This window comes from Myotis yumanensis, unplaced genomic scaffold (genome assembly GCF_028538775.1).
Source record: "Myotis yumanensis isolate MYYU_CA2020_CCGP unplaced genomic scaffold, mMyoYum1.0.hap1 SCAF_5, whole genome shotgun sequence".
Lineage (NCBI taxonomy): Eukaryota > Metazoa > Chordata > Mammalia > Chiroptera > Vespertilionidae > Myotis > Myotis yumanensis.
Window position 1 is genome coordinate 105,487,373 of NW_027223756.1, and position 8,751 is coordinate 105,496,123.

Consider the following 8,751-nt stretch of genomic DNA (forward strand, 5'->3'; position numbering starts at 1 on the left):
TTTTATTTTTATTGATCTTAGGGAAGGATGAGAGGGAGAGAGAGAGAGAAACGTCAATGGGAAAGAGAAGCATTGATGGTTGCTTCCTGTACGCACCCTGACCAGGAATCAAACCTGAATCCTAGCCCTCGCCGGTTTGGCTCAGTGGATAGAGCGATGGCCTGCGGACTGAAGGGTCCCTGGTTCGATTCGGGTCAAGGACACCTGCCTGGGTTGTGGGCTCCATCTCCAGTAGGGGGCATGCAGGAGGCAGCCGATCCATGATTCCCTCTCATCGTTGATGTTTCTATCCCTCCCTCTCTGAAATCAATAAAAATATATTTTAAAAAAGCAAAAACCTAGGCATGAGCCCTGACCAGAAACTGAGCCCACTGTCCTGTGGTGTTCAGGACGATGTCCCAACCCCCTGAGCCACACCGACCAGGGCCATGTACCACTCTTACAACCAACGCACCAACGGTAACCTATCCCTTACAATATATACGTCTGATGTTCATGACCGCCCGTGTCCAGTCTGGTGGGGAGATCACAGACAGAGATCTCAGCACCAGGTGACCTTAGCCTCAGCAGCTGGACGTCAGCCATGAGAGGAGCCGGGAGAGGAGCCACCTGTTGCCGTGGGCAGCCTCCCGCCAGAGCCTTCGTGCGCACTGCAGGGCGCTGGTGCTCCCAGTGTTGTCTGTGGGCCCTGGCGGTCCACGTCCCCTTCAGGGGGCTGCGAGGTCAAAACTGTTTTGCATCCCTTTGTCACTGCGTTGACTTCCACTGACTTTGCTACAGCAATGAGGGGCCCACAGGAGCCTGAGTCAGTGCTGCAGCCACGAATTCCTCACCAGCACGCTCAGGACCCAGTCAGCCCACCGGGGACACTGGTACTGAATTAAAGCCCTCGAGCACCGGTCGGGCTCATGTCCCCTGGCAGGCGTGGCGGACGCCCGCACACTTCTGCACCTGCTGCCGTGGGCAGTCGCCTCAAGAAAAAGCCCTCGAGCAACTGTGTGGGTTGCACATTGAACGAGCGAGCGGCTTTATAGCTTCACAATTCGTACTCGATCGACTTAAACCAGAGGAAGCCTGGCTGCTTCGTGCGTGGGCTATCGTTTCTGCGTGAACGAGTGACCAGCAGGGAACCCCGGTCATTCGGACATGAGCAACTGCCAGACATTTTTGGAAAATGAACCAAGTGCGTGTGTCACGTCGAGACAAACAATTGGCAGTACTTGTTGCCAAAGACAAAATGTGAGCGTTCGAGGGAACATGAGAATCCTGCAGGCCTCGCACTCGCTCCCGGCAGCCTAGCGGCGGACACTGGGACACTGTCTCTGAGGAGATGGATCGACGGTGACACATAGGACTCACTGTTACAGGATGAAACGTGTCAGCAGGGGGCACATCTGCATCGCCCAGTGGCCCGCATTCTCCGAAGGACCAACGCAGGAGGCTACAGAATAACTGCACCGAGTGCAGTCGCTCTAATGTGGAACGATCCATTCTTAGGGCGAGAGGAACTCGTGGCTTTTAATAGAGCTGAGTACGAAAGGGTCATTGCCATGGTTTCAGAGTCCACGTTACAGACACCCTCTGGGGAAATGCCACGCGTCAAGGTTCCGTGTCGTATCCAAGGGAAACAGCCACGGCTTCCCAAAAGGCCACGGATACACACTTCCCTTCCCCAAATGCGTCTCTGTGTGCGGTCACCTTTCCTTTAGATACTTCAACTAAGACAACACTTCAAAACAGACTGAGGGAAAAGTAGATATCAGACGCCGGCTGTCTTCTGTTGAGCCACGCATTAATGAGAATGGCAAAAAGGCAACACGGTGGCACTCTTCTCACTGATTTTTGTTTTGGAAAACATAGTTACTTTTCATTAAAAGTGCAGTATTCTGATGAGTTTGCTCCTATTACTTTTAAGTCACTTGATCTTTTTAATGCCTCGATTCGAATGTCTAATGCAGTGAGCACCGACCGGCATCACCCTACGACAGTGATGGCGAACCTATGACACGCGTGTCAGAGGTGACACTCGAACTCATTTTTTTGGCTGATTTTTCTTTGTTAAATGGCATTTAAATATATAAAATAAATATCAAAAATATAAGTCTTTGTTTTACTATGGTTGCAAAGATCAAAAAATTTCTATATGTGACACGGCACCAGAGTTACGTTAGGGTTTTCGAAACGCTGACACGCCGAGCTCAGAAGGTTCGCCATCGCTGTCCTATGAGCACACGCCTGGGGGGCCCGTAACCCTTTTAAATGGAAGGGCTCCTGGGACGGAGCGGGTGAGAGCCACGGCTCAGGAGGTGCCAGTAACTTAAGTTCCCAGAGCGACGCTCTCACCGCGGGCAGCGGCACAGAACACAGGAAAGGGGCTTCGGCAGAAACACCAGGAACAGGCCTCTGGGGCCGCAGGGATGTGGGCCGCTGACCTCACAGACTCTGGCGGTCGGGAGGAGGAGCCCAGAGGCCGCTCGGTTCGTCCGGTGGGGCGAGGACCGACCACGGCTGAGGCCCAGGCGTCTCCGTTACCAATCCTTCCCTCAGAGCCTTGAGCTGCGCTTGAGGCCCGGGCCCCGCCCCCTCTGTCTGCAGCAGGTGGACTGGCATCCTTGCCGACTCTCTCGGAGCCCCAGCCCCCACAGATGTGCACGCCGCTCACTCCTGCGATCTATTTGGCTCTTTGCTCAAACGTCATCTTTTTAAAAGTCCAACACCAACAACCCGACAGGAAAATGCAGCCTTTCCCCCGCCCTGCACCCCGGGGTCCTGTCGCCTGATCCATTTTTCACTATATCCTTATAACCTTGTAACTAACTCCATAATCCACTGACTTCGTTACATCTGTGGTCTCCTATGCAAATAAGCTCCTTCTGTTTTTATTTTTTATTATTATTATTTTTGTTGTTAATCCTCACCCGAGGATATATTTTCCATTGATTTTTAGAGGGAGTGGAAGGGAGAGAAGGAGGGAGGGAAGGAGGGACAAAAGAGACACACAGAGAGAGAGACAGACAGACAGAGAGAAACATCAGCATGAGAAAGACACATCAACTGGTTGCTTCCCAAACTTGACCAAGGCCAGGGATCAAACCCGGAACCCTTTAGTGCAGCGGTTCTCAACCTGTGGGTCGCGACCCCTTTGGCAGTCGAATGACCCTTTCACAGGGGTCGCCTGAGACCATCCTGCATATCAGATGTTTACATGACGATTCATAACAGTAGCAACATTACAGTTATGAAGTAGCAATGAAAATAAATTTATGGTTGGGTCACAACATGAGGAACTGTATTTAAAGGGACAGAAGGTTGAGAACCACTGGTTTAGTGTAAGAGACTACACTCCGGCCGAGCTAAAATTTGTGTGCGTGTGTGTTTTGTCTTTCAATTTTAATAGATCATTTTGAAAGCTTTGGGACAAATCATTTTTAATTGAATTTATTGGGTTGAAATCGGTTAATAAAATTGCACAGGTTCCGGGCATACAAATCTTACATCATCTGTATGTTGTATTGTGTGTTTGTCCGCCAAGTCGAGTCTCCTCCTCAAATAAGCTTCTTGAATGCAGGTGTATTTGTCTGTTTCTCTCATCGATGTTCCCTCAGATCGATGTGCCTCGTCTCTGACACATAACAGGTGCTCAGTAAATACTTGTTGAATGAATGAACTGATTTAGCAATAAACAATGGGGAAGGAAAAAGGGCAAAGGATGAAAGCGTTAACATTCTACATCTAAGTATCAGAAAAAGTGTAATTTTTTTAAATCAATAGATTTAATTAACAAAGATATCTATTTCACCAATCACGCAAAGACTTACAACTCTTTCTTCTAAGTAACAAGAAACAAATTCAGACTTCACATAATCATGCACTCCTGATAAAGAATTAAAATTTTCAAAATGATTTTAAATGTAAGACAAAACAATACACACACACACAAACCCCACCTGGCCTTTAGAGAGAGCTCTCTACTTACGCGGAGATTCTTAGGAATTACCTAACAACAGCAGAGGGAGAAATGCCAGCCTCCTTCACAGACGGAGAAGCGAGCTTGAGAAGAACGGACGCCGCTCACAAGGCTCACAGGAAGCAAAGTCAAGTTTGAGATCCGAGCCCGAGTTCCATTCACCTTTTCCCCAAGACCCTCCTTCCTTCCAGGCGAGAAGGTGACTGAGCCAGCGGGCCTGTCCGCATGTTGATCACAGAATTTCTCGGGGCTTCGATTTGCTCATCAGGCCAATGGAGATAATGACAGGGATCCTCACACAGCTGCTGGGAGGAGGAATGTGCCACGAATGCCCAGAGAGGTGCCCACTAAACACCAGCGTCCTTGTGGCATCGGCCCATTTCCCACCAATTCCCTGCTCGGACCTCCTGGGCCATCGCTGCTCAGGGCCCTAAGGAACCACGAGTGTCCGCATTTCCTAGTTGCTTTCATCAAACTGACTGAATTTCGGGGATTTCTTTCAGGACTCTTCGGCTTTCTAAGGCACACTCTCTATTTACATAAGTTACCATACAGATGGGAGGGTTTTAAATCAGAAAATATAAGAGTCACTTCTCTGGTCCTAATGTAACAGGACAAACCATGGGTCCGGCCGCCTGTCACCACCTGAGCCAATTCGGCAGAGACAGGGTTGGATCCTCTGTGAGCGTTTATTCCAGTCCTGCCGGCAGCAGGGGGAGCAGCAGGTCGCCCACAGACATCTGCTCTGCACCCCCCATACACCAGCTGCTTATATTGGGAGGACAAAGGACAGTAGGCAAAAGGGCAAAAGTTTACAGCTATGCAAAGAGGCTGGGGTGGCCTGGAGAAATAGCCAGAGGGTGGGCCAAATGGGCAGCTACCAGGTGAGCAGGTGGAGATTTGCAAAGGCCTGTGGGTATGCAAAAGGACTGGCGATTCTGGTTTCTGCAGCAAAGTTGGTCATCTTCCCATGATAACAGCTCCAAATGGGGAGGGTGGCTGCACCTCCAGGTGAGCCCCCAGGTCCAGAGGGCACCCCCCAACCAGGTTAGAATGTGCTTCTTTAATCAGAACAATGCAATCACTGCTAACAGGGCACGATTCATATTTCTTACAATTCTAGCTGGTCCGCAACATTCTATTTCTGCCCCCTTTTACCAATTCTACTTGGTTTTCTATGCATTTACTTGGGTAGAATTAAGAAATAACTACGCAAACACCTTACATACTAAATTGAAGAATTCTCATCTACCATTCGAAGTCTTTTATTTTCGTTTTAGAGTAAGAGAATGGTATTTCTAGATTCAGCTCAAGCTTGTTTTTCAGAGAGGATCAAATAGAAATTGATCACTATAGTCCTTACTGTCTCATGGAGAATATAAACCTCTAAGCCTGAGAGTCAAGGCACTGAAAATCTATTCCAATTATAAATATCGACTAACAGGAATCAGCTCCGAAGTTGGCCGTTAAATTTTCTCTGTGAAATGATTTCCATCATAAAATTTGAAATGTATTCTCACAGGAGGAGAAAAAAAAAAACACCTCAATTTAAAACTTTGGCAAAGACAGAGGTAAAGATGTGCCCAAGGTCAAAAAGCATTTGTCATGCCCTAACCGGTTTGGCTCAGTGGATGGAGGGTCGGCCTGTGGACTCAAAGGTCCCAGGTTCGATTCCGGTCAAGGGCATGTACCTTGGTTGCGGGCATATACCCAGTGGGGAGTGTGCAGGAGGCAGCTGATCAATGTTTCTCTCTCATCGATGTTTCTAACTCTCTATCCCTCTCCCTTCCTCTCTTTAAAAATTCAATAAAATATATATATATTTTTAAAAAAACATTCGTCATGTTTGCTTTAATCTACTCCCTTGCAGTTCATTTTTCCTTTTCAACAAAGAGTGTGATTTCCCAGAATTCTTTTTTACTTTCATCAGCCCACTTCCCCACTGGGCAAGGCATCCCCTCACTGAGCTCGCACTGCGCAGCGAGCACTGCACCAGGGGAGACGCGGGCGCTGACGCCCTTGTCCTGGGGTGGACTGGGCAAAAGTGTCACATTCCCCAGCAGAACCCGTGGACTGTGGCACACCCATCTGAAAAGCAGCGACTCAGGGAGGACCTAGGCCAGTGATGGCGAACCTATGACACGCGTGTCAGAGGTGACACACGAACTCATTTTTTTGGTTGACTTTTCTTTGTTAAATGGCATTTAAATATATAAAATAAATATCAAAAATATAAGTCTTTGTTTTACTATGGTTGCAAATATCAAAAAAATTTCTCTATGTGACACGGCACCAGAGTTAAGTTAGGGTTTTTCAAAATGCTGACACGCCGAGCTCAAAAGGTTCGCCATCACTGACCTAGGTAACACTTTCAACAATAAAGATTTAAAATAAAAGAAGTCGAAAGAAAGTATCAACCTCACATCAGGAGGCGCGTTAAACCTCTAATTGGCTACTTTAGTGTTTTAAAAACCTACATGTCAAGTTCGCGTGCATCAAAGGTGTGTGGTGTTCCGATTTTATTAGATTCCTTTTCAGGAGCCGAAGGTTTTCAATATTCACGATGGATACTGGTCAGATGAAACCGGAGCCGAGATGTAGGCTGCTAGAACCATTATATACGCTGACTTTTTCAGGTTATTACCCACATGTTCATTTACAAAACACTCATGCACAATAATAAGTGAGCGTATTTAATTTTAAAACTTTAAGGTTTTAAACGGACCTAAATAATGGGGTAACATCGCCACCTAATGGCTTCATGAAAATTAGATGCTTCTAATTTTCATTCCATTTTTCTATATAAATAAGCTTATATAATATAGATATTTATGCCCTGGCCGGTTTGGCTCAGTGGATAGAGCGTCGGCCTGCAGATTGAAGGACCCAGGTTTGATTCCGGTCAAGGGCACATACTTGGGTTGTGGCTCAATCCCCAGTAGGAGGCAGCCGATCAATGATTCTCTCTCATCATGGATGTTTCTATCTCTCTCTCTCCCTCTCCCTTCCTCTCTGAAATCAATAAAAATCTACACTAATAAAAGAGAAACATGGTAATTGGCGTACGACCGCTACCCTTCCCATTGGCTAATCAGCGTATCCTTATGCAAATTAACTGTCAGCCAAGATGGCGGCCGGCAGCCATGCACTGAAGCGAGCAGGGAGGCTTGCTTCCTCCAGGGACTGCGGACTCCAACGTTCCCCGCCTCACTTTCCGGCCTCTCAACTGCAACTCTAAGCAACTATTACTATGTTGCAAATAAGAAGCTAAACAAAACCGGCTGTCAGTCAGCCCTGGACCGCAACATTGTATCCATGTTTTCAGCAGCGAGGCCTCAGAGCTAGAGCTGGCCCAGAATAAAAAAAAAAAAAAAGAAAGAAAACAAGGAGCGGTTGGGAGCTTTTAGTCAACTGCCAGCGGGAAAACAGCCCTCAGCCCCTCAGCCAGCCTGGCCAGGCGCCCCAGTGGGGACCCCCACCCTGATCCAGGACACCCTTCAGGGCAAACCAGCCGGCCCCCACCCGTGCACCAGGCCTCTATCCTATATAGTAAAAGGGTAATATGCCTCCCGGCACCGGGATCAGCGGAGCAGCGAGGCTCCCGGCACCAGGATCAGCGGAGCAGCGAGGCTCCCGGCACCGGGATCAGCGTGACAGGGGGCAGCGCCCAAACCCCCTGATCAGCCCTGCTCTGTGCCTGATAGGGGGGGAGCTCCCCAATCCCCCGATTGCCCTGCGGCTCTGTGTGTGACAGGGTGCAGCGCACCAACCCCCTGATCGGCCCTGCTCTGTGTGTGACAGGGTAGAACCATAACCTCTCCATCGGCCCTGCCCTGAGTGTGAGAGTGGCGGCGCCCCAACCCCCTGATCGGCCCTGCTCTGTGGGTGATAGAGGGTGGCGCCCCAACCCCCCTCCACGGGCCTTGCTCTGTGTGTGACAGGGTAGAGCCATAACCTCCCCATTGGCCCTGCCCTGAGTGTGACAGGGTGCAGCACCCCAACCCCCTGATCCGCCCTGCTCTGTGTGTGACAGGGGGCGGTGCCCCAACTCCCCTATCGGCCCTACTCTGTGAGTGACAGGGGGGAGCTCCTCAACCCCCTGATGGGCCCTGCTCTGTGAGTGACAGGGGGCAGCGCCCCAACCCCCTGATTGGCCCTGCTCTGTGAGTGACAGGGGGCAGCGCCCCAACCCCCTGATCGGCCCTGCTCTGTGCATGACGGGGGTGGCACCGCAACCTCCCCATCGACCCTGCCTTGAGTGTAACAGGGGGCGGTGCCCCAACCCCCCAATCAGTCTACCCTGAGCGTGACTTAGGGTGGCATTGCAACCTCCCGATCCGCCCTGCTCTGTGCATGACGGGGCAGCGCCCCAACTCCCCAATCGGCCCTGCTCTGAGCCTGACCAGGGGCTGCACCTAGGGATTGGGCCTGCCCTCTGCCACCCGGGAGCAGACCTAAGCCAGCAGGTCGTTATCTCCCGAGGGGTCCCAGACTGGGAGAGGGCACAGGCCAGGCTGGGGGACACCCCCCCCAGTGCACAAATTTTTGTGCACCGGGCCTCTAGTATTAAATAAATAAATAACTTCATTTTTAAAAATTAAAAAATATATAGATATTTATAATTCTTATAGATGGTGGATCAGAGGAATTTTGGATCTGAGTATTAGAGTAAATCATAAAGCATTTATATATTACACTGAGTGGCCAGATTATTATGACCACCCCATCAGTACAATGAAGTGAATTAGTTATGCAAATAATAATAATAATAAAATCTTGAGAGT